The sequence below is a fragment of the Schistocerca serialis genome, chromosome 6, assembly GCF_023864345.2.
Source record: "Schistocerca serialis cubense isolate TAMUIC-IGC-003099 chromosome 6, iqSchSeri2.2, whole genome shotgun sequence".
NCBI lineage: Eukaryota > Metazoa > Arthropoda > Insecta > Orthoptera > Acrididae > Schistocerca > Schistocerca serialis.
This window is the reverse complement of record NC_064643.1, coordinates 244750102-244760450: the sequence shown is the minus strand read 5'-3', so window position 1 is coordinate 244760450 and position 10349 is coordinate 244750102. Positions and strand designations below refer to the sequence as shown.

Sequence of the window (10349 nt, the reverse complement as noted above, 5' to 3'; positions counted from 1 at the left end):
TCACTCCATAATGTCATATGGGATTATTTTTTGGGGTAACTCATCAAGCCAAGCTACAGTTTCCTGGCCACAAAAACATGCAATAAGAGTTATATGTGGTGTTAACTCAAGAAAATCCTGCAGAGGCCTGTTTACAAAACTAGGGATACCAACCAATATATTTATTCCTTAAAGAAATTTGTCATTAAAAATATATCCCTTTTTGAAACCAACAGCTCAGTTCATGGAATCAATGCCAGAAATAAGAATAATCTTCACAATGATTTAAAGTCACTCATGTACAAAAAGGTGTGCATTATTCAGGACCACACATTTTCAATAATTTACCCGCAGCCTAAAAAGCTTAACAACCAATGAAATTCAATTTAAGAGAAGCCTAAAGCAGTTATTGGTGGCCAACTCCTTCCTCTCCATTGAGGAATGTCTCAGTAGAACCAACAGATTTTTTTGTGTGAAAAAATTATATATATAACTTCTGCAACATTTCAATGCAGTTATGTGTTCATTGTAAATAAGTATTGTAGTAGTTCTATTATATGTTTATTACCTTATAAAAAATAAAAACATTTTTTTTTTTAATTTTAAATTCAGTGCACTAATGTGATCTTAGTAAATGAGTGTTGTAAAATGATCCTTTCATATAGTATTCATTAAAAAAAGAAAAAAATAGACTATCATTCCACTTGGGACCTGTGTAAGGTACATTAGGTTATTTGTTTTAGTTTTAAATATGAGGGTTGGAACTTAAATAGTGGCAACTATTTATTCACAACCAATACAAAAGAGTTACATGTCAGCACCTGTTACTGTCCTTCAAAGTAGTCACCAGCATTGTGTAGAACCCATTGCCAGTGATGTGGAAGGCGTAGTATACTGTTAACAGAGCCTGTTCTGTTGATAGTGCGAATGGAGTGGTCTAAGGTTATGGTGATTCTTGTGTACTGTGATCTTGTTATCCTAACACATTATGTTCCTCCACAGCAAACTGTCAATGCACAGTATTACTGTTCATTTATGGAGCATCACCTGTGATCAACTTTGTGAAAGAAGTGGCGACTTTTTCTGCACAGCCCACCCATCATTTTGCACGATTGTGAATAAATAGTTGCCACTATTTAAGTTCCAACCCTCATATTTGTCATGTGTCATCGTTTTTCTGAGATGTTCTACATCCTGCAGGACCTCCTCACTATGACTTAATTGGAATGAAAGTACAGGGTGTCCACAATGAGACTCCAGCATTTGAACTAATAAAATCTGAGAGGAAACACAATTTATTGACAAACAAATACAGGGAAATCATACAGCAGCTCATCAAGTTTTCATACGCAGGTTGACGGTTCAGTGCACTTGAACATGGGTGCTATGGGTAGCGCGAAGAATATCAAGTCTATAATCGATTTTGTGTCATGTGTTGTAGAGCATCCGTTCTGTGACAGAGTTGATGACAATTCTAATACGCTGTTTAAAGCCTTGCATGTCCTTTACTGGTGTAGCGTATACCTAGTCTTTCACATAACCACACAAGAAAAAATCGAGGGGGGTTATGTCGGGCAAACGTGGCGGCCAAGGAATTGGACCTCCACGACCAATCCATCGTTGCAGGAACATGTCATGTAAAAATTTTTGGACATCAAGGCTCCAATTGGGTGGTGCACCATCCTGTTGAAACATCAAATTTGGCTGCAGGTCTGTTATCTGTGGCATGGCAAATTGCTCCAACAAGTCCAGGTAGATGGCTCCATCCACAGTCAGCTCCTGAAAGAAAAACGGCCCAACAATGCGATTTATCATCAAACCACACCACACATTAACTTTCGGACTGTCGCGCACGTGTTCCCAAGGTGCATGTGGATTTTTGATCCAGATGTGCACATTGTGGTGATTGACAGTCCCTGACACTTGAAAGGTTGCCTCGTCAGAAAACATCACCTGTGATAAAAATGTCTCGTCCAAAGCAATGTGATCTAACATGACACATGCAAATTCTCCTCACTTTGGTCAATCATCAGGCTTGGTTTCTTGCACAACCTGCACTTTATATGTGTACAAACGTAATTGCTGATGAAGCACTTTGTGCACTGTTGAACGTTTCATATGAAGTTCTCATGCTGCCTCTCGCACTGACTTCTGTGGACTTTGTTCGAATGACCACTGCACTTGTTCCACATGATGTTTGCTGATCCCAGGCTTACCACCACCATGCCCTTTTGCAACACTCCCAGTAGCCTAAAACTGATCACACCATTTCTTTATAGTCTTGAATGACAGGGGTGCTTTGTTGTAAACTTGATGAAAGTCTCTTTGCACTTGGGTTGCCAATTTTGTCTGTGCATACCACCAGACCACTTGTGCATGCTCCTTCATATCCTGTATTTTGCTAAAACAATTGATTGCAGCTCCACTATGGCCACTTAGCATATCAAATTTGCACACCACAAACTTGTTGAGTTGCTCTGTCTGCCCTTCAGGATTCACAGGTCCACCATCTGGAATGAGAAAGATATAGGATATTAAAATGTTGGAGTCTCATTGTGAACACCCTGCAAATCTAATCTAATTTCAACAATTTTTTACATATTTTGTAAGAAGTCATTGGCTATCCTAGTAAGAGGTCTGTACAGCCCTAAAACAGCCAAAGCAACGTTTGTGTCTGATTAACTTTATTGATGAAACTTCAGATGTCATTTCCATAATAAGTACTGTGATAAAGTCCAGTTTTGTGAAATGTAGATTTCCTTTACAATGTATGGCAGGTCTCCCACTTTTACTTTCTGATTGACTGAAATTACTGGGCAGAGCATAGCTGTCAAATTTAGTCATAGTAATAAAACTATTGGACAAACCCCATTCTCTAAGAATGTACAGTGGAAAAGATGGCTTTGTCATGACATATTTCAGCTGCTGTCTGCACTTGGTACATTTTCACTATCAGTTACCTGTTATACATCTTGCTGATGAATAGTCACCTTTAGATATTGTTCTGGCAGCCCAGCTACAGCATCCCACCACCATGTATGAACTTCCCTTCTTCTGGACTTTCATTCTTGTTCAGTGATCTGAAATGTTAGATCACAATGAATACTTCAAGCTGCTAAAAAACTCTGAATTCTCATTTGCACTTCCCTGTATTTAAAGTCTGCAAGTGTCACAATGACAGAGCCAAATGATTGTAATTTAAAAATAGTTTAATCATACATTAACACTTTCTGATACATACTCCCCCTCAGGGAGTCACACCTAGCGATACGTGGCTGGCGACCACGGGGCCCCGAGCTGAGTCCTGGCAGTGCTTCCACTTACTTATGCCAGGCTCCTCACTTTTATCTTTCCTATCTGGCCACCCTCGGCCAGCTCTTGTTCTTTTCCGACCCTGACGCTATTAGGTTTCGAGGGCTAGGGGTCTTTCATTTTCCAACCTATACTTCTCATGCAGCGTCTGACCCGGAGCGGGTGGCTGCAAAAGGCGTCTGTATCCCATGTTAGGGGCGGCCTCCAGAACTGTGGAAGGCAACGGAATACCACCGCAGATTGTCTTCCCTGCATAATGCAGTCTCCATTTTATGCACAAAAAATGGCATCCTCTCATGTTAAATCAGTGTTTGGAGGTAAAATAGTCCCCCATTCGGATCTCCGGGGGGGGACAACTTGAAAGGAGGCAAAAAATCAAAACGAGAATTGGTACCTGGAATGTCAGAACTCTGCTACAAGCAGGAAAACTAGAAAACCTTAAAAGAGAGATGGAAAAGAGTCATATGGACCTCATAGGAGTTGCTGAGGTAAGATGGAATAGACATGGAGAGTTGCAGTCAGATGAATATGTATTCTATTACTCAGGAGGAGAAGTAAAAGGAATTAATGGAGTAGGAATGATTATGACAAAGGAATTGGCTAAATGTGTGGAATATGTAGACTATGCAAATGACCGGGTTATTGGTGTAAGGCTGAAAGGAGCACAAAAAGATTTACTGACTGTCCAGGTGTATATGCCAACTTCAGAACATGATGACCAAATTGTAGAGGAAACGTATAATGTAATAGAGAGAATAATGGACGAAAATAAAAAATGCTGCAAAATAGTAATGGGAGACTGGAACGCCATTGTGGGAGAAGGGAAAGTGGGAAACATAGTAGGCAGTCATGGTCTTGAAAAGAGAAATGACAGAGATGAATGGTTAATTGACTTCTGCAGGGAAAGGCAGCTGATAGCGGCAAACACATGGTACAAGAACCATAAGAGGGGGCTCTACACTTGGAAATCACCAGGGGATAAATACAGAAACCAAATCGATTTTATACTGGTAGAAGAAAGATACAGGAATGGAATCAAGAAGCTGCACGCATTACCAGGTGCAGATATTAATAGTGACCACAACTTACTTATGGCAGAAATAGAAATAAGAATGAAAATACTGAAAAAGGCGACAATGGTGAAGAAGTGGGATCTAGAGAAGATAAGGTCCAACAAAGACCAATTACAGAAATGCTGTCTCGGGACTTTCTAAACACATTACGAGACAAAGAAGCACCTGATAATGCCAACGAGTACTGGAATATGCTGAAAGAAGGAATCATTAAAGCAGGACAGCAAAATATAGGATATGTAAAAGGGAAAAGGTCAAAAAAACCATGGGTCACACAAGAAATGATTTCCAAGATGGAGGAGAGAAGAAAATTGAAAAACAAGAACAATGAAGATGCAAGAAAGATATATTGAAGGTTAAATAACGAACTGCGAAGAGAAACAGAGCAGGCTAGGAAAAAATGTCTAAAAGAGGAATGTGATGAAATTGAAGAACTGGACAGGAAGGGAAGATACGACTTACTATACAACAGAGTAAAGACTATGACATGGGAACAAAACAGAGCAGGAAGTGCTACTATGGAAATTTTGAGTAAAGACGAAGAGGTAGTGTACAAAGATCGTGACGATGTCCTCCAGAGATGGGAAGAATATATAAAAGAGCTATATGACACAAATAGCAAACCAGAAACTCTGGAACTTGAATCACACAACAGTGTAAGTGATGAAGAGAAAGGACCGACCATCATAATGGAAGAAGTAAAGTCTGCCATTGCTGCAATGAAAAATGGCAAAGCAGTAGGTACAGATACAATACCGGGAGAAATACTAAAATGTTTGAACCACAATGGAATAAGAGAAATATTGATCAGATATTCTAAATAAATAATGCTGTTACATACTCTATGCCTACAGATCCTAGATGTACCCTTGTCCGGTTCTCAGCTACGCTACAGATCACTTTGCATATAATTCAGTATATTTATGCAGGTAAATGATATTAGGACGAATTAGATTGATTGGAGGTAAAGGATATTAGGACGAATTAGATTGATTGGAGGACATTGCTGCGTTAATGCAGTAGCCTGTGCAGCAGCAGCAGTGTATTACATTTTTGCAATTCACGTTGTCAATGGCTGTTAGGAGACATATTATATAGTGAATTGTTGTAATTATGGAACGCAGACAATGTATGGGCAACGTGGCAGCGTTCAATGCTGTTGCCTGTGCAGCAGCAGCAGTGCGAAACAGCCGCTACGCGGCGATCACTCGCTTAAGTCCGTGACCTTGATACGGACTTAGAATATTCTCACAGTGCCAGCGGGTGGGTGAATAAGTTATTATAAGTCTCCTTATGACTTTATTTGTGGATGGTACAACATACAGCAGCCTTAAGAAGGAAGCAATGGATCGCAGAAAATGGAGAGGCATAGGACCTGCTAATATAGAAGATAACTGATGATGATAATGATACATAATATCTGACCCTTAGGCCATACATCAAAGTTATTTTTGAACATAAAAGTGATTCATTTGTTTTGGGTCCCCATTGAAACTGTCAACAGCCCTCTTACTCCAAGATGTCCATGATACCACCAACTTGGAGTGTCAAAACAAATATATAGCCTCCTACAGCGAGTGAACATTATAACAGTACAGCCTCCCCCTAGACTCATACAAAATATCTGATACCACCTTTTCTATGCATCTGGGTGGTTTACGGACAATTCAGAACTTCCTGGAGAGAAGAAAATTGAAAAACAAGAACAATGAAGATGCAAGAAAGATATACTGAAGATTAAATAACGAACTGCGAAGAGAAACAGAGCAGGCTAGGAAAAAATGGCTAAAAGATGAATGTGATGAAATTGAAGAACTGGACAGGAAGGGAAGATACGACTTACTATACAACAGAGTAAAGACTATGACATGGGAACAAAACAGAGCAGGAAGTGCTACTATGGAAATTTTGAGTAAAGACGAAGAGGTTGTGTACAAAGATCGTGACGATGTCCTCCAGAGATGGGAAGAATATATAAAAGAGCTATATGACACAAATAGCAAACCAGAAACTCTGGAACTTGAATCACACAACAGTGTAAGTGATGAAGAGAAAGGACCGACCATCATAATGGAAGAAGTAAAGTCTGCCATTGCTGCAATGAAAAATGGCAAAGCAGTAGGTACAGATACAATACCGGGAGAAATACTAAAATGCTTGAACCACAATGGAATAAGAGAAATATTGAGGTTATATAATAAAATATATGACAGTGGTGAATGGCCTGAGGACTTTTTGACACAAACAAGGAACCAAGAAATGCAGCGAGCACAGGACAATCAGCCTCATTTCACATGCATCCAGAGTGATGTTAAGAATAATTAATAAAAGACTTGAAAAAGTAATAGAGGAGAATCTCGGTGAGGAGCAGTTTGGCTTTAGAAGGAATACGGGCACCAGAGATGCAATAGGGCTCCTACAAATCTTGGGAGAAAGGTTTATTGAAAAAGGAAGAGACCTATATATGTGCTTCATCGATTTAGAAAAGGCATTTGACAATGTGGTTTGGGACAAGCTGGCGACTATTATGAGGGAGAGAGATTGGACTGGAAAACCAGAAGACTTATAAACTCATTATACCTCAATCAAAAAGTTTCAGTTAAAGTGAGAGGAGAAAGTACAAACTGGATCAGACTAGGGAAAGGAGTAAGACAAGGATGCTGTTTATCACCTACTCTTTTCAACCTGTACTTGGAAAATATGATTGACCATTGCTCATTAGATGACAAAGGAGTAGAAATTGGAGTAAGAAGAGTAGGGTGCTTGAGATTTGCTGATGACATGGTCCTTCTAGCCACAGGGGAAAAAGAATTACAGGATTTGGTGGACACCATTGCAACTAACGGAAAAAAATATGGAATGAAAATTAACACAAATAAAACAAAAGTATTGGCAATAGGAGGAAATAAGGAAATAAAAATTGTGCTGAATGGAGAAACACTAGAACAGGTGCAAAATTTTAAGTATCTTGGAAGCAGGATAGACACCGACTGGAAGTGCACCACAGAAATTAAAACAAGGACAGCAATGGCAAAAGAGGCATTTTATAAGAAAAGGAGAATCTTCTGCAGCGGTCTGGACAGAGAACTCAGAAAGAGACTCATAAAATGTCTTGTATGCAGTGTTCTTATATGGCACTGAATGATGGACTATGAGGAAAAAAGACAGAGAAAGGCTGGAGGCTTTTGAGATCTGGACATGGCGGAAGATGGAAAGAATAAGTTGGATGGACAGCGTAAAAAATGAAGAGGTGCTGAGAAGAGTGGGAGAGAAAAGACAGTTACTAGATGTAATAAAGAGAAGAAAAAGAAATTGGATTGGGCATATATTAAGAAAGAATGACGGACTGATAAAAACAGTTTTAGAAGGTTATGTAGAAGGGAAAAGGAAGCGAGGAAGGAAGAGATTCCAGATACTGGATGACATGATGGATGGTACAACATACAGCAGCCTTAAGAAGGAAGCAATGGATCGCAGAAAATGGAGAGGCAAAGGACCTGCTAATATAGCAGATAACTGATGATGATGATGATACATAATATCTGACCCTTAGGCCATACATCAAAGTTATTTTTGAACATAAAAGTGATTCATTTGTTTTGGGTCCCCATTGAAACTGTCAACAGCCCTCTTACTCCAAGATGTCCATGATACCACCAACTTGGAGTGTCAAAACAAATATATAGCCTCCTACAGCGAGTGAACATTATAACAGTACAGCCTCCCCCTAGACTCATACAAAATATCTGATACCACCTTTTTTATGCATCTGGGTGGTTTACGGACAATTCAGAACTTCCTGGAGAGAAGAAAATTGAAAAACAAGAACAATGAAGATGCAAGAAAGATATACTGAAGATTAAATAACGAACTGCGAAGAGAAACAGAGCAGGCTAGGAAAAAATGGCTAAAAGAGGAATGTGATGAAATTGAAGAACTGGACAGGAAGGGAAGATACGACTTACTATACAACAGAGTAAAGACTATGACATGGGAACAAAACAGAGCAGGAAGTGCTACTATGGAAATTTTGAGTAAAGACGAAGAGGTAGTGTACAAAGATCGTGACGATGTCCTCCAGAGATGGGAAGAATATATAAAAGAGCTATATGACACAAATAGCAAACCAGAAACTCTGGAACTTGAATCACACAACAGTGTAAGTGATGAAGAGAAAGGACCGACCATCATAATGGAAGAAGTAAAGTCTGCCATTGCTGCAATGAAAAATGGCAAAGCAGTAGGTACAGATACAATACCGGGAGAAATACTAAAATGCTTGAACCACAATGGAATAAGAGAAATATTGAGGTTATATAATAAAATATATGACAGTGGTGAATGGCCTGAGGACTTTTTGACACAAACAAGGAACCAAGAAATGCAGCGAGCACAGGACAATCAGCCTCATTTCACATGCATCCAGAGTGATGTTAAGAATAATTAATAAAAGACTTGAAAAAGTAATAGAGGAGAATCTCGGTGAGGAGCAGTTTGGCTTTAGAAGGAATACGGGCACCAGAGATGCAATAGGGCTCCTACAAATCTTGGGAGAAAGGTTTATTGAAAAAGGAAGAGACCTATATATGTGCTTCATCGATTTAGAAAAGGCATTTGACAATGTGGTTTGGGACAAGCTGGCGACTATTATGAGGGAGAGAGATTGGACTGGAAAACCAGAAGACTTATAAACTCATTATACCTCAATCAAAAAGTTTCAGTTAAAGTGAGAGGAGAAAGTACAAACTGGATCAGACTAGGGAAAGGAGTAAGACAAGGATGCTGTTTATCACCTACTCTTTTCAACCTGTACTTGGAAAATATGATTGACCATTGCTCATTAGATGACAAAGGAGTAGAAATTGGAGTAAGAAGAGTAGGGTGCTTGAGATTTGCTGATGACATGGTCCTTCTAGCCACAGGGGAAAAAGAATTACAGGATTTGGTGGACACCATTGCAACTAACGGAAAAAAATATGGAATGAAAATTAACACAAATAAAACAAAAGTATTGGCAATAGGAGGAAATAAGGAAATAAAAATTGTGCTGAATGGAGAAACACTAGAACAGGTGCAAAATTTTAAGTATCTTGGAAGCAGGATAGACACCGACTGGAAGTGCACCACAGAAATTAAAACAAGGACAGCAATGGCAAAAGAGGCATTTTATAAGAAAAGGAGAATCTTCTGCAGCGGTCTGGACAGAGAACTCAGAAAGAGACTCATAAAATGTCTTGTATGCAGTGTTCTTATATGGCACTGAATGATGGACTATGAGGAAAAAAGACAGAGAAAGGCTGGAGGCTTTTGAGATCTGGACATGGCGGAAGATGGAAAGAATAAGTTGGATGGACAGAGTAAAAAATGAAGAGGTGCTGAGAAGAGTGGGAGAGAAAAGACAGTTACTAGATGTAATAAAGAGAAGAAAAAGAAATTGGATTGGGCATATATTAAGAAAGAATGACGGACTGATAAAAACAGTTTTAGAAGGTTATGTAGAAGGGAAAAGGAAGCGAGGAAGGAAGAGATTCCAGATACTGGATGACATGATGGATGGTACAACATACAGCAGCCTTAAGAAGGAAGCAATGGATCGCAGAAAATGGAGAGGCAAAGGACCTGCTAATATAGCAGATAACTGATGATGATGATGATACATAATATCTGACCCTTAGGCCATACATCAAAGTTATTTTTGAACATAAAAGTGATTCATTTGTTTTGGGTCCCCATTGAAACTGTCAACAGCCCTCTTACTCCAAGATGTCCATGATACCACCAACTTGGAGTGTCAAAACAAATATATAGCCTCCTACAGCGAGTGAACATTATAACAGTACAGCCTCCCCCTAGACTCATACAAAATATCTGATACCACCTTTTTTATGCATCCGGGTGGTTTACGGACAATTCAGAACTTCCTGGAGACTTTTGTGTGTGTTTTGTACACATTAATCAGTTCAATTTGCCAAAATACAGTTTTTT

General features: G+C 39.2%; 1 long non-coding RNA gene across 2 annotated transcripts; it reads right to left on the bottom strand.

Annotated features, from left to right (window-relative positions):
• Nucleotides 1–1256: 1256 nt before the first annotated feature.
• Nucleotides 1257–7570, bottom strand: LOC126483908 (uncharacterized). 2 transcript variants are annotated; one of them, XR_007587786.1, is made up of 2 exons: nucleotides 2940–7570; nucleotides 1257–2489 (listed from the first exon to the last, which is right to left on the bottom strand). It is a non-coding gene; the product is annotated as an uncharacterized LOC126483908 (long non-coding RNA). The 2 variants fall into 2 exon arrangements; XR_007587785.1 differs by having other exon boundaries at nucleotides 2970–7570.
• Between the last annotated feature and the right edge of the window lie 2779 nt (nucleotides 7571–10349).